At 39.0% G+C, this 12,969-nt stretch overlaps 1 non-coding gene and 9 pseudogenes across 1 annotated transcript; all 10 read left to right on the top strand.

Annotated features, from left to right (window-relative positions):
- The first annotated feature begins 90 nt into the window (after positions 1-90).
- On the top strand, positions 91-209 carry LOC114913200 (5S ribosomal RNA; annotated as a pseudogene).
- A 248-nt stretch (positions 210-457) lies between these two features.
- Positions 458-576, top strand: LOC114913261 (5S ribosomal RNA; annotated as a pseudogene).
- Positions 577-864: 288 nt separating this feature from the next.
- Positions 865-983, top strand: LOC114913234 (5S ribosomal RNA). The gene has a single exon (XR_003799258.1). It is a non-coding gene; the product is annotated as a 5S ribosomal RNA (ribosomal RNA).
- Positions 984-1,230: 247 nt separating this feature from the next.
- Positions 1,231-1,349, top strand: LOC114913259 (5S ribosomal RNA; annotated as a pseudogene).
- Positions 1,350-1,680: 331 nt separating this feature from the next.
- Positions 1,681-1,799, top strand: LOC114913253 (5S ribosomal RNA; annotated as a pseudogene).
- Positions 1,800-2,048: 249 nt separating this feature from the next.
- Positions 2,049-2,166, top strand: LOC114913219 (5S ribosomal RNA; annotated as a pseudogene).
- A 217-nt stretch (positions 2,167-2,383) lies between these two features.
- On the top strand, positions 2,384-2,502 carry LOC140855024 (5S ribosomal RNA; annotated as a pseudogene).
- Positions 2,503-2,790: 288 nt separating this feature from the next.
- Positions 2,791-2,909, top strand: LOC114913464 (5S ribosomal RNA; annotated as a pseudogene).
- Positions 2,910-3,155: 246 nt separating this feature from the next.
- Positions 3,156-3,277, top strand: LOC114913451 (5S ribosomal RNA; annotated as a pseudogene).
- A 244-nt stretch (positions 3,278-3,521) lies between these two features.
- Positions 3,522-3,640, top strand: LOC140855098 (5S ribosomal RNA; annotated as a pseudogene).
- The last annotated feature ends 9,329 nt before the right edge of the window (positions 3,641-12,969 follow it).

The raw sequence follows: 12,969 nt of genomic DNA, 5'->3' as shown, positions 1-12,969 counted from the left end.
TGATACCTAGCAGGTCAGGATGATGGGAGGGTTACAGATGGTGTGCAACGGCCGCAATGTTATATCAATGAATCTCGAAGAGATCGTGATAGGTGCGATCATACTAGCACTAATGCGTCGAAACCCATCAAAACTTCATAGTTAAGTGTGCTTGGACGAGGATAGTACTAGGATGGGTGACCTCCTGGAAAGTCCTCATGTTGTATTTTTTTTTAATCTTTATCTATTTTATTTTTAATTCAACATTTTTTTTCATAATTTTTATGGGGATCTCTTTCTTCTACTGCTGGTAATGTTTCTCTTAAAAAAAAAATTGAGTTTGGAGACAGGCAGTGCTGTGCGGGCTCACGGGATCCACTTGAAGGGTCCGATGGCCTACAGGCCTGGACGTGGGAGGGTTACTGATGGTGTGCAATGGCCGCTACATTATATCTAAGAATTTCAAAGAGGTCATTATTGGTGCGATCATGCGAGCATTAATGTTTCGGATCCCATCAGAACTCCATAGTTAAGCGTGCTTGGGAGAGAGTAGTACTAAAATGGATGACCCCCTGGGAAGTCCTCGTGTTGCATCCCTTTTAATCTTCATCCTTTTTATTTTTATTTCAAGACTTTTTTCCATAATTTTTTTGCTTTTTAATTTTATTTCAATACTTTTTTCCATAATTTTTATAGAGATCTCTTTCTTCTGCCATGGTTAACGCTCTCTCTCAAAAAAAATTGAGTCTAGAGACCTATAGTGCTGTGCGAGCTCGCGGGCCCACTTGAAGGATCCGGTACCCTGCAAGCCTAGATGGTGGGAGGGTTACTGACGGCATGCAACGGCCGCTACGTTACATCTACGAATTTTGAAGAGATCGTGATGGGTGCAATCATACCAGCACTAATGCATCGGAACCCATCAGAACTCCGCAGTCAAGCGTGCTTGGGCGAGAGTAGTACTGGGATGGGTGACACCCTGGGAAGTCCTCGTGTTGCACCCCTTTTAATCTTCATCCTTTTTATTTTTATTTCAAGACTTTTTTTCATAATTTTTATGGAGATCTCTTTCTTCTACCGCAGATAACATTTTCTCTCAAAAAAAATTGAGTCTGGAGACCGACAATGCCGTGCGAGCTCGCGGGACCCACTTGAAGGGTTCGGTAACCAACAGGCCGGGACAGTGGGAGGGTTAAAGATGGCGTGCAACGACCGCAACATTATATCAACGAATTTCAAAGTGAACATGGTGGGTACGATCATACCAGCACTAATGCACCGGATCCCATTAGAAATCTGCAGTCAAGCGTGCTTGGGTGAGAGTAGTACTGGGATGGGTTACCCACTGGAAAGTCTTCGCGTTGCATCCCATCAGAACTCCGCAGTCAAGCGTGCTTGGGTGAGAGTAGTCCTGTGATGGGTGACCCCCTGGGAAGTCCTCGTGTCACACCCTTTTTAATCTTCATCCTTTTTATTTTTATTTCAAGACTTTTTTTCATAATTTTTATGGAGATCTCTTTCTTCTATCGCAGGTAACGTTCTCTCTTAAAAAAAAATTGAGTCTGGAGACCGACAGTGCCATGCAGGCTCATGGGACCCACTTGAAGAGTCTGGTACCCTACTGGCTAGGATGGTGGGAGGGTCACAGATGGCGTGCAATGGCCGCAATGTTATATCAAGGAATTTCAAAAAGATTGGGATGGGTAAGATCATACCAGCACTAATGCATTGGATCCCATCAGAACTCCACAATTAGGCGTGTTTGGACGAGAGTAGTACTAGGATGGGTGACCCCCTGGGAAGTCCTCGTGTTGCATCCTTTTTAGTCTTCATCTATTTTATTTTTAATTCAACATTTTTTTCCATAATTTTTATAGGGATCTCTTTCTTCCCCCGCAGTTAACATTTCCTCTTAAAAAAAAAAACTGATTCTGGAGACAGGTAGTGCCATGCGAGCTCGCGGGATCCACTTGAAAGGTCTGGTGCCCTACAGGCCTGGACGTGGGAGGGTTACTGATGGCATGCGATGGCCGCTACATTATATCTAAGAATTTCGAAGAGATCATGACGGGCGCGTTCGTGCTAGCACTAATACAATAGATCCCATCAGAACTCTATAGTTAAGCATGCTCAGGCGAGAGTAATACTAAGATTGGTGACCCCTAGGAAGTCCTCGTGTTGCATCACTTTTAGTCTTCATCCTTTTTATAGGGATCTCTTTCTTCCCCCGCAGTTAACGTTTTCTCTTAAAAAAAAAAAACTGAGTCTGGAGACAGGTAGTGCCGTGCAGGCTTGTGGGATCCACTTGAGGGTTCGGTACCCTATAGGCCTGGACGGTGGGAGGGTTACAGATGGCATGCAATGGCCGCTACGTTATATCAACGAATTTTGAAGTGATCGTGATGGGTGCGATCATTCTAGCACTAATGCACCTGATCCCATTAGAAATCCACAGTCAAGCGTGCTTGGGCAAGAGTAGTACTAGGATGGGTGACCCCTTGGGAAGTCCTCGTGTTACATCCCTTTTAAACTTCATCCTTTTTATTTCTATTTCAAAACTTTTTTTCATAATTTTTATGCTTTTTATTTTTATTTCAATACTTTTTTCTATAATTTTTTTGGAGATCTCTTTCTTCCATCATAGTTAACATTCTCTCTAAAAGAAAATTGAGTCTAGAGACCTACAGTACCATGCAGGCTCGTGGGCCCACTTGAAGGGTCCGATACCCTACAGGCCTGGACGGTGGGAGGGTTACAGATGGTATGCAATGACCGCTATGTTATATCAACGAATTTTGAAGTGATCATGATTGGTGCGATCATAACTATGCTAATGCACTGGATCCCATCAAAACTCCGCAGTCAAGCATGCTTAGGCGAGAGTAGTACTGGGATGGGTGACCCCCAAGGAAGTCCTCGTGTTGCACCCTTTTTAATCTTCATCCTTTTTATTTTTATTTCAAGACTTTTTTTCATAATTTTTATGGAGATCCCTTTCTTCTGCGGCAGGTAACATTTTCTCTCAAAAAAAAACTGAGTCTGGAGACCGACAGTGCCGTGCGGGCTCGCGAGACCCATTTGAAGGGTCCGGTACCCAACAGGCTAAGACGGTCGGAGGGTTACAGATGGCGTGCAACGACCATAACGTTATATCAATGAATTTCAAAGAGATTGGGATGGGTAAGATCATACCAACACTAATGCATCGGATCCCATCAGAACTCCGCAGTTAGGTATGTTTGGGCGAGAGTAGTATTAGGATGGGTGACCCCTTGGGAAGTCCTCATGTTCATCCATTTTAATCTTCATCTACTTTATTTTTAATTCAACATTTTTTTCTATAATTTTTTAGAGATCCCTTTCTTTCCCCGTAGGTAATGTTTTCTCTTAAAAAAAAACTGAGTCTGGAGACAGGCAGCGTCGTGCGGGCTCGCGGGATCCACTTGAAGGATCCGATGCCCTACAGTTCTGGACATGGGAGGGTCGCTGATGGCGTGCGACGGCCGCTACATTATATATAAGAATTTTGAAGAGATCATGACGATCGTGATCGCGCTAGCACTAATACATCGGATCCCATCAGAACGCTATTGTTAAGCGTGCTTGGGTGAGAGTAGTACTAGGATGGGTGACCCTTTGGGAAGTCCTAGTGTTGCATCCCTTTTAGTCTTCATCCTTTTTATTTCTATTTCAAAACTTTTTTCTATAATTTTTATTCTTTTTATTTTTATTTCAATACTTTTCTTTGTAATTTTTTAGAGATCTCTTTCTTCGGCCGCGGTTAACATTCTCTCTAAAAAAAAAATTGAGTCTGGAGACCTACAGCGTCGTGCGGGCTTGCGGGCCCACTTGAAGGGTCCGGTACCCTGTGGATGTGTGCCCTAGATGCCAAATTGGCTGACACATTCCTGTATAAATCTAAGGGCAAATTTATAATTTTGACTATAAATAAATATAGGATTATTCTACTATCACATTGTGTACATTATGTCTACGATACATCTTTTGAGTTAGTAGGAATGTTAATTCATATTTTTAAGAGTTAAAAATTTAAGGCATGAATTTACATAACTAACTCATAAACAGCTCCTGACCATAGGATCATCATGAAGATGGTGATCGATCCGAAAGGTTGGTGTACGATCGCTTTCTTAGGATAGATGTGTCTTGAGTCTACGGTGTGGAGACACCAGAGCGAGAGTACAGATGTTCGTTGAGAATGAGAGTACTGAGTGTGACTACCTCGAGCAGTCATAAGAAAGTCAACCTTCTCATCGATGACTAGCTCGATGCTGCAGCTGTGTGTCTACTTCTTTGACCTGAGGTGCATTGAAAGTTCACCTTGAGTGTGTTATAGTTTGACTACACCATAACTCGGTATCCTAGCCATTCAAAATTTTGAGGTGTATGTTGGCCGTAGCATATTCATTGTAGAAACCAGATTGTACCAAGATGGGATCTATCAACCTTGGTAGATGAGAGAAGTAGTCCTATGATGATCGAAAGATCGAGTTCTTAAGCCCATGGCCATGGCAGAGTGAAATAATGAAAAAAAGTTTGTCATTGGGGTTTCACATCAGACTCGGATCGATTGATTGATTCATATGATTGATGTTGGGTTTGACGAGTTCACCTTAACCCTAATTCAGTCGGGACTCATGATAGAAGAACTCAATCACATAGGTAGTGTTGGGAATAGTATCCCAAAGTCAATCGTCAGCCTGTTGACGGTTGTGCTCCTTTTGTATTAGTATATGAATTATAAATAAATAAAAGTTATTTTGATATTTTTTATCACAAATTGTTTCATCTTCTAATGAACTCTTATGTTGTGGGGAAGTCCCTAGGACTATTTAGACTCGACAAAGAAGGATTTGTCATTTAGTCCTTAAACCTGTTCATGACCAAATGATACATTGTTACCAAGGACAACAACATTTATCAAGCATAGGTCATTGTGTGCCATATGGGTTGGTTCTCCTCTTAACCAAGGAGTGTGGAGATACTAGTATAGCATACAGATGAGATGTAAGGGGACATATGCACTGAACGTGACCGACACTGGAGCTATTTCTGCTGTCAAGATTTGTTCCGATGGGATATGGGTATAACTATCCCTCTGACCTGAGACCGCCATGGTGACTTGCAAGCAACTCACTACACTTAGGCACTGGACTACCTAAATTTCTAATTCAGTGATGGAAGGATGCTGGGTGTAGTCAAGTACTTGACTTGTCGGTGTGTGTGTCAAGATGGGATTGAATTTTGATGCCCGATTGCCCATCGAATTTGGACTCAGTATTTATGAGACGTTTAATTAGTGATTTGATCACTAATTAACTTAATTTAATTGAGTAATTATTTATTGATCAAGTCCAATTGAATTGGATTCAGTTGGGTTTGACCCGATTAGGTTAAGTGTTGACCTAATCATCGAAGTGGTTTGGTCCCTAATTTGATCAGGGGTTGGGCTTAGTCAATTCCTGATTTGATTAGGATTTTATTGAGCCTAATTAACCCTAATTAAGTTAGGTTTAATTTAGTCTAATTGTGCTTAACCTATTTTGATTAGGTTGGCTCAATTAGGTTCAAACCACCTTGATATTTATCCCTGCGCCACCTTACTTCTTCAGCACCCATTTGAATTCACGAGAAAGAGTTTCTCATGAATTTTCTCTCATGTAGAAGGCATCTCATGCCCACTCTTGTGCGCCAATTTTTGGATAAACTTGATTTGTTATCCATTCAAATTCAAAGGGTGTTTGAATTTGAATGGATAACTTATCCCTTGCACCTTCATGCTTATCCATCTTGTGCGCCACTTATCATACATGAGAAAGAGTTTCTCCTAAATTTTATCTATGCACAAATGAAGCCACACCCCTTCTCTTCTCATGCCCAAGTGGATAGGGATGAGTTGGTTTGCATTTGAATTCAAATTCGATTTGAATTCAAATGTTCAACCACTTATCTTTATCCTCTCACGCGGATAAGACACGTCTTGCATTGTTTTAAAAAGAGGAGAAAGGTGGGGCATGTGAACAATCTGATCTAAAAAAGAAAAGAGGGTGTGAGGAAGGTTTCTGCGTATTTTTGAAAAGTTCAAAACATTCCGAGAGGAAAGAAAGAAAGAGAGTGGGCGTAGGGTCTTCTGTGAGCACCCTAGGGTTTCAGCCTGAGGTTTGGGAAGTGAGCAAGTGAGCTACGAGTGTCGTGAGCCCACCAAATTTAAGGGAGAGCATCATCAACCTCTCAAGCATGTTTACTGATGATTCAGAGTATCCAAAAAATCGACAAACATCGATCGAAGGAGTTCGATAAGCATCGACCGTCGAAAGGGCTCTACAATGAGCTAGCACTCGTGAGGAGCCGATCAGATCGGAAGCTTCATGTGGATGATCTGCAGAGGCCAGACATACTGTGTGGCTGCATTATGATGATTAGATCCTTCCGACGGTGATCAAATTACGACAATCGACTACCCGCACAAAGGTATTGTGTTCTGAACACATAACAATAAATTGTTTACTGTTTAAATTTGAATTTCAAATTTAAACGCATGCATGCTATATATCATATTTAGATCCTAGTATAGGGTAAATATATGTTAATTAATTAGATTAATTAATAATTTTCACTGTAAAATAGTGATTTTGAAAAGTTTTAAAATTACTGTTTTACCCCTGCACTAAAATTTCACTTTAGGTAGCTGCACCGAGAGGTTCGTCTTCATTTCTGATAGGTTGCCACCATATACTACTAGGTGTCACTGGTAGATTTTGGAAACAATTTGAATGATATTGATGATCGATCATTCTAAATTATCTGAATCAGAAGAGTTCTAGTCCATTGAAAGGAGTTTCGATGATGTCGATAATGAGATCACGACATATCTCATTACAATATGGAAATGAACCTAACTAGGTCACACAAATAAGAGTTAGGATCTAGATATCATCAATTGAGCTAGCCCAATTCGATTAATTTGGATTAGATCCAATTAGGTTTAAGGAAATCGTGCTAGCACACGATTGAGCCTAACTTTCTCCTCGTGTAATCTTTCCTATCTCGACTGAGCCAAATGTGATTTGACTCATCTAGAAAACCTTGACAAGGTTTCTCTCAGTCTGACTGGAGCTAGTCCAGCTCAAAAAAATCTTGTCTTAATTCATGAAATGAATTTAAGACAACACCTGCTAATTCCTATCACCTGTCATTTTCGTTTTAGGACATTGGTCAAATGTTGACCCATGGACCTTGGACTGAAGGCCAATTGGCAAGAGATCATTGGAGAGTTTTTATGGAGTGTCCACCTATTAATTTTACCCTCAAAGTGGGTGCCATAATCAGATATGGCATGCACCCCAAGTGGATAAGGATAGAGTCCCATGAGATGAGGACTCTATGCCTTGATCGACTCAAACTGTTGGGCGCCAATCTCACTGTGTTTATCCAGTGTTGGCACCAACAGTAAGAGGGTTTGGTGGGGTTTTTATCTGATATGATTAGATGACATCACTCCACCAATTATAATTTTTCCAAAATTAATTAAAATTTTCTGATTGGTCGAATGATGTGGCACTGCATGGCACAGCAGGGTCTATTTAAATCCTATCTGCACCTAGGGTTTAGAGAATCTGCTCAATCCCCAGAAAAAACCTGATATCCCTCCACTTCTCCACACACCCTCTAGTCCTCTCTCTCCCCTCTTCACGTCTAAGAAGTTGGGCATCCATCTGGTGCTTGTCCAAGGCGTGGTGGCTCCCTGATCAGAAGGCTGCAGGGATTTGTCGAGAAGCTGCTGCTCTAGCTTCAGAAGATCTTTTGAAGATCTTCCAGATCAAATCCAGATTTAATTTTTGGAATAGAGATTTGTAAAGAGAAGATGATCCAGATCCTACTTAAGTGGATACCGGTAGAGGCCAGGCGACTGCATGGCTATTTTTGAACCTCGGGCATTGCTGCGATCATCTACAAAGTAATCTAGTTACCCTAGAAGTATTTCTATAATCCTCAAGTTTTAGATTTAATTTTAGATTAAATATTAGATAATAAGAATCAGATCTAATAGATCTTAGATCTAAAATAAGATAGGATAATTTTTTTTTTTAAATATTCTGCCCCAGATCTCATTAGATCTGGAAGATCCTATAAGGAAAAAGGTGATTTTTCCTTCAACTGGTATCAGAGCCAGGTTGATGGCTCTATTTTAGATCTAATTTAGATCTAATTTTTATTTTTATTTATCTAATATTAATGAATTTTAGATGTCACATCAGATATGATTGGATTTGAAATTAAAAAATTTAAAATTAAATCTAAGTAGATCTAATATGTATGAGATGCATGACTAGACTAGGAATAGTTTAAACTATGAATAGTCTTGAAGTTTTATATTTTAATATGATTAAAATATAAATTAGATCTAATTTATTCTCTAATTTTTTGATGTTATAAATATTATATTTAGATTAGAAAATAAAAAATAAAATTTAATTAATTCATAAGATTGATCTGCTGCATGCCTAGACTAGTTGTAGAATTATTCTAGTAACTATCTAGAATAGATTTTATATTGAATAGTTCAATTTAAATCTTATTTTTTAGATGTTACATGTGATGTATCAGATCTGAAAGCATGCTAATTAGATCAGATTTTAATACATGAGATGTATGCAAAGCATGTATAAGTTAGATCTGAAATTATATCTGTGATATGTAACTTAGATCTAACTAGTTTTGTAATTAAATCAATATTTTTGATTAAGGTGTTCCTCATGGCCATCCAGTCATAAGAACAAAGTAGGATTTAAGACCCTCTCCTCCCATTCAATGGGATGTTCTTATGGCGTGTAGGGGTGCTGTGCGTTCATCCTTAATCAGAAATCAAACTTACTTTTCTGCAAAATCCTAGATCCTGAAACCCTAAGATTTATTTTACATATTTTGTTTATGAACCCAAGACTTAATTAATGAATTAAGCTTATGAAATTAAATTATATCTAAAATTGAGAATTTTAGATCTAAGTCATTTTCATAAAATTGGATTCGGGCTTGGGTAGCTCAATTAGGTCTAGCGGTTGATCAAACCGAATCAAAAGTTGGTTAGGTAGGATCATGAAAGCTAATAATTGACCAGCCTAATAGGATTAAGTCAAGGTCAAGGTCGAATCACATTCATATATGACTCGATCAAGTTAAGACCTAATTTGGCTCAGTGGTTAGAGCCTGGATTGTAGGCTAACCCAATTGGTTCTGGTTCGACAATTTGGTGTCTAAGGTAAGTTGGGCAGATGCGACTGAATAGTTTTTAATTGAGAGCTACTCGACTCGAATGCGTTCTTGTCAAGTTAATGGCATATCCCTCCCACCGATCTCACTTACCTAGCCATATGTGTCGACCCAGTTCTGATTTGAGGTGACTAACAATTCGAGCTAACCCATGCCACTAGGTTAGTCATAATTGTTATGACTATGTCAAGTCAAGTTTAATGAGACCTAAATTAAATCTCTCTAAGAAAATATTAAGTCTAAGATCTTCCACCATTGTGGATGTGGGGGTCCTTCCCGGGGTTGATTGTTCTCGGCTAGTTACAGTGGTTCTGTTGCACCGGAAAGATGCAACCATGTCCATTAGGCATTGGATGCTACGGATTAGAGGATGGGTTGTGCTCAATATTTCGGATATGGTGAGGGACTCAATCAGGAATCTAGTTCGTGCAAATGGTGAGTCTGACTTAACTAAAGATTGGAGCAATATTTCGGACACGGTGAGCTTCATGAATTAGAGACCAAGTTTTGGGTGCACCATGATTAGAGAATCATTGGACAAGAGTTGTCCACTCATCGATTGACCCATCACCAATAACTGTTAGGTGAGGTGGTGAGCCAGTCGGTGAGACCGCACCACCCACTAGAAATCACTAATCATGAAGATTTTCACATCTCTACCTAGGGAGTGTAGGGATCTGAGAAAATAGTGGGAGCCTAATTTGTTTAAAAATGAAACTCCTAAACAAATTGGTTAAGTCTGATTATAAAATCTAACTAGAAACTTTTGACTCTCTACAGGAAACATGTCAGCGTCCAACCCCCTAACCAAAATATTAGACACCCACAGATTGACTGGACCAAATTTCAAGAACTGGTTGAGGAACTATAGAATTATTCTGGGTTTCGAGAAACTGAATCATATCTTGGACCAGGACCCACCTGCCATACCAGCACATCCGACTGCTGAACAGAGAGCATCTCTGGAAAAGTTGATGAATGACGATAATAAAGCCAGGTACTACATGTTGGGTGCAAAGCCTAATGACTTGCAGTGCCAGCATGAGAATATTATGAATACCTGCCAAATGTTGGCTCACCTACAAGAGTTATTTGGTGAACAAAGTCGCGCAGCCAAGATCAAGTCTGCCAAAGACTTTTTAAGGCTAAAATACGTGATGGACAGTCAGTCCAAGATCATTGTTTGACAATGATCAAGGACCTTGAGGAGCTTGAGAAGCTCGGTATCATCTTAGTGTGGTGAATTTCAGTGTAGGGGTAAAATGATAATTTTAAAACCTTTTCAAAATTATAATTTTATAGTGGAAATTATTAATTAATCTAATTAATTAACATGTATTAATCCTACACAATGATCTAAATATGATATATATAGCATGTATTTAAATCTAAAATTTTGAATTCTATAGTAAACATTTTACTATTATGTGTTCAATCATCCTTACCGAGCTGTTCGTGCAAGGGAAAGCCCAGTTTACTTAGGCGCTCAATCATTTCGATCATATACAATATATGATCGGTGACTGAGGCCCCATCCCTCATCCGAGCATTGAAAATGGCACAACTAGTTTTGTGCCTTTCAACATCGTCAGGCGTGCCAAAGGAGTCGTTCAACATTTGAAGCATCTCCTGCGGCTGGGCGTTCTCGAACCTGTGGCTGAACTCATCATTCATTGCCGCCAGCATTATGCACCGAACGGTGGTGCGGTCGTTGAGCCACTTCTGGTAAGTATCTCATACCATCCCTTTAGCATTTGGGGCTGGCTCCTCAGGTGCCGGATCCGTTACTACATAAAGGATCTGCTCATGCTCAAGGATGATTTTTAATTTTCAATACCAGCTATCAAAATTAGATCCCATGAGCTTGTCGTTATCTAATAATGACCGGAGTGGCAGGGTAGTGGCCATAGCTACATTAAGAAAAATCAGACCTTTGTTAGTCATAAATTATTAATACTAAAGACTTGGACTTTAGTCTAAAGTTTCTTCCCGTATTTTTACGAACTGGTAGCCTCAACCTCCAATTCGAGGAATTACTTTAATTCCTTAGTGGGTACTAGAATCCATACAGACTACATACGAGCCCAACTTTGGTTGGTCAACCCATGTGCATCTATGGATAGGTTCATAACCAGTTGTTTTTTTAAATAACTTTTAGTAATTAATTTTGCCCCAGAACCTAATCAGTAGACTTTGGCCTCCATTGAAAAGATCTGGTTAGGTCCAACCATTAACATGACTTGATTTGATGAATCGGACCAATAAATGATCAGGCCCGACTTTGGTCGGCCAACCTGACCACCATCAGAAAGACTCAACCAAATGATCATATTATGAATGATAATTCCATTAGTCAATAAGCACCAGGCCTTTGGGTCTCCAATGATTATTAAACTAATGGACTCATTATAACTGACTTAATAGGAGGCTATGACTTAGTTATCACTATAACTTAATCATTTTTAGAGACCTAATAATTTTTGAGAATTTTATTAAAGGATAGAAGAGAAGAAATTAACCAGCCAATTTCAATTCTCCCACTGACTTCACCAAGTCAGATTAAAAAGGATTTAATTAAAGCCGGCATTAGGAGCACCTAAATCAGTCACACTGATTTACCTAATGACATGGGTGAGCCCTAATCACCAAGTGATCTAATCAAAACCTAACTCACCAGGTTGGCTAGGTAAGTGAGATCAGTGGTGAAGATATGCCATTAACTCGTCAGAGATCGAATCAATGCGAGTAGCTCCCACTTAAAAGCCACTGGTCAGACTGCCAAACTTACCTTAGACACCAACTGGTTCATTAGTTTTAATTTGATCAACTTAGTAAATAGAGTTCCACCGCGTAGCCATGAATTAAGTCCATCTTGGTCCAGTTAAAGACATGGACCCATTCAACTACAACTATTGGAGTTGAGTTTAGAGTGTCCTTGACCTAATCTAATTCAACTTTTGATTAGATTTGATCAATTACTCTAATTTAGTCCATTTCTTTAAGCTAACCTTAGTTCTAACCCAATTATGGATCTAATCCATCTAACCCATTGACCCACAAGTTTATGCAATTGTCTTAGGTCTTAATTCACAATTCTAAACCAACTAGACAACACTTAATTCTTTTAATTAAGTATTTGGACTGATGGATCAGGGTTTGGTATTTCAAAAATAATTTTCAAATTTGAACGGTTTTATTTTCTGTTCACCAAATGTGTTGACTTATTTCACAAATGGATTAGCACATTTCATAAATAGCAATCCTATTGCTAATTACATAACAGAAAATAACTCAATCAAAATAAATCATGAATATTCCTTTAGATCTAATCTAATACATTCATGATAAATTTTACAATTGAACCTTTATAATTAAGTCCTTTTGCTACTTTGTCTGCATGGGATATAATCGCTCGGCACCCCTACCGCCATAGGAGAACCCCATCGAATGGGAGGAGAGGGCCTTTAAATCCTACTTTTCTCCTATGACCGGATGACCATGGCAACCAAACCCAATTAGACTACTTGCTACTTGGATCAAGTATATCTAAATATACCAATTTTAAAATTTAAATTTTAAATTTCAAATTTTAAATTTCAAAATTTAAATTTCAAATTTTAAATTTCAAATTTCAAACAAATTTCAAATTTTAAATTTTTTAATTTCAAATTTTGAATTTTAAATTTTAAATTTCAAATT

The sequence above is a fragment of the Elaeis guineensis genome, chromosome 1, assembly GCF_000442705.2.
Source record: "Elaeis guineensis isolate ETL-2024a chromosome 1, EG11, whole genome shotgun sequence".
NCBI classification, from domain to species: domain Eukaryota; kingdom Viridiplantae; phylum Streptophyta; class Magnoliopsida; order Arecales; family Arecaceae; genus Elaeis; species Elaeis guineensis.
Note: the sequence above shows the minus strand (reverse complement) of the source record. Positions and strands in the feature narration are given on the sequence as shown.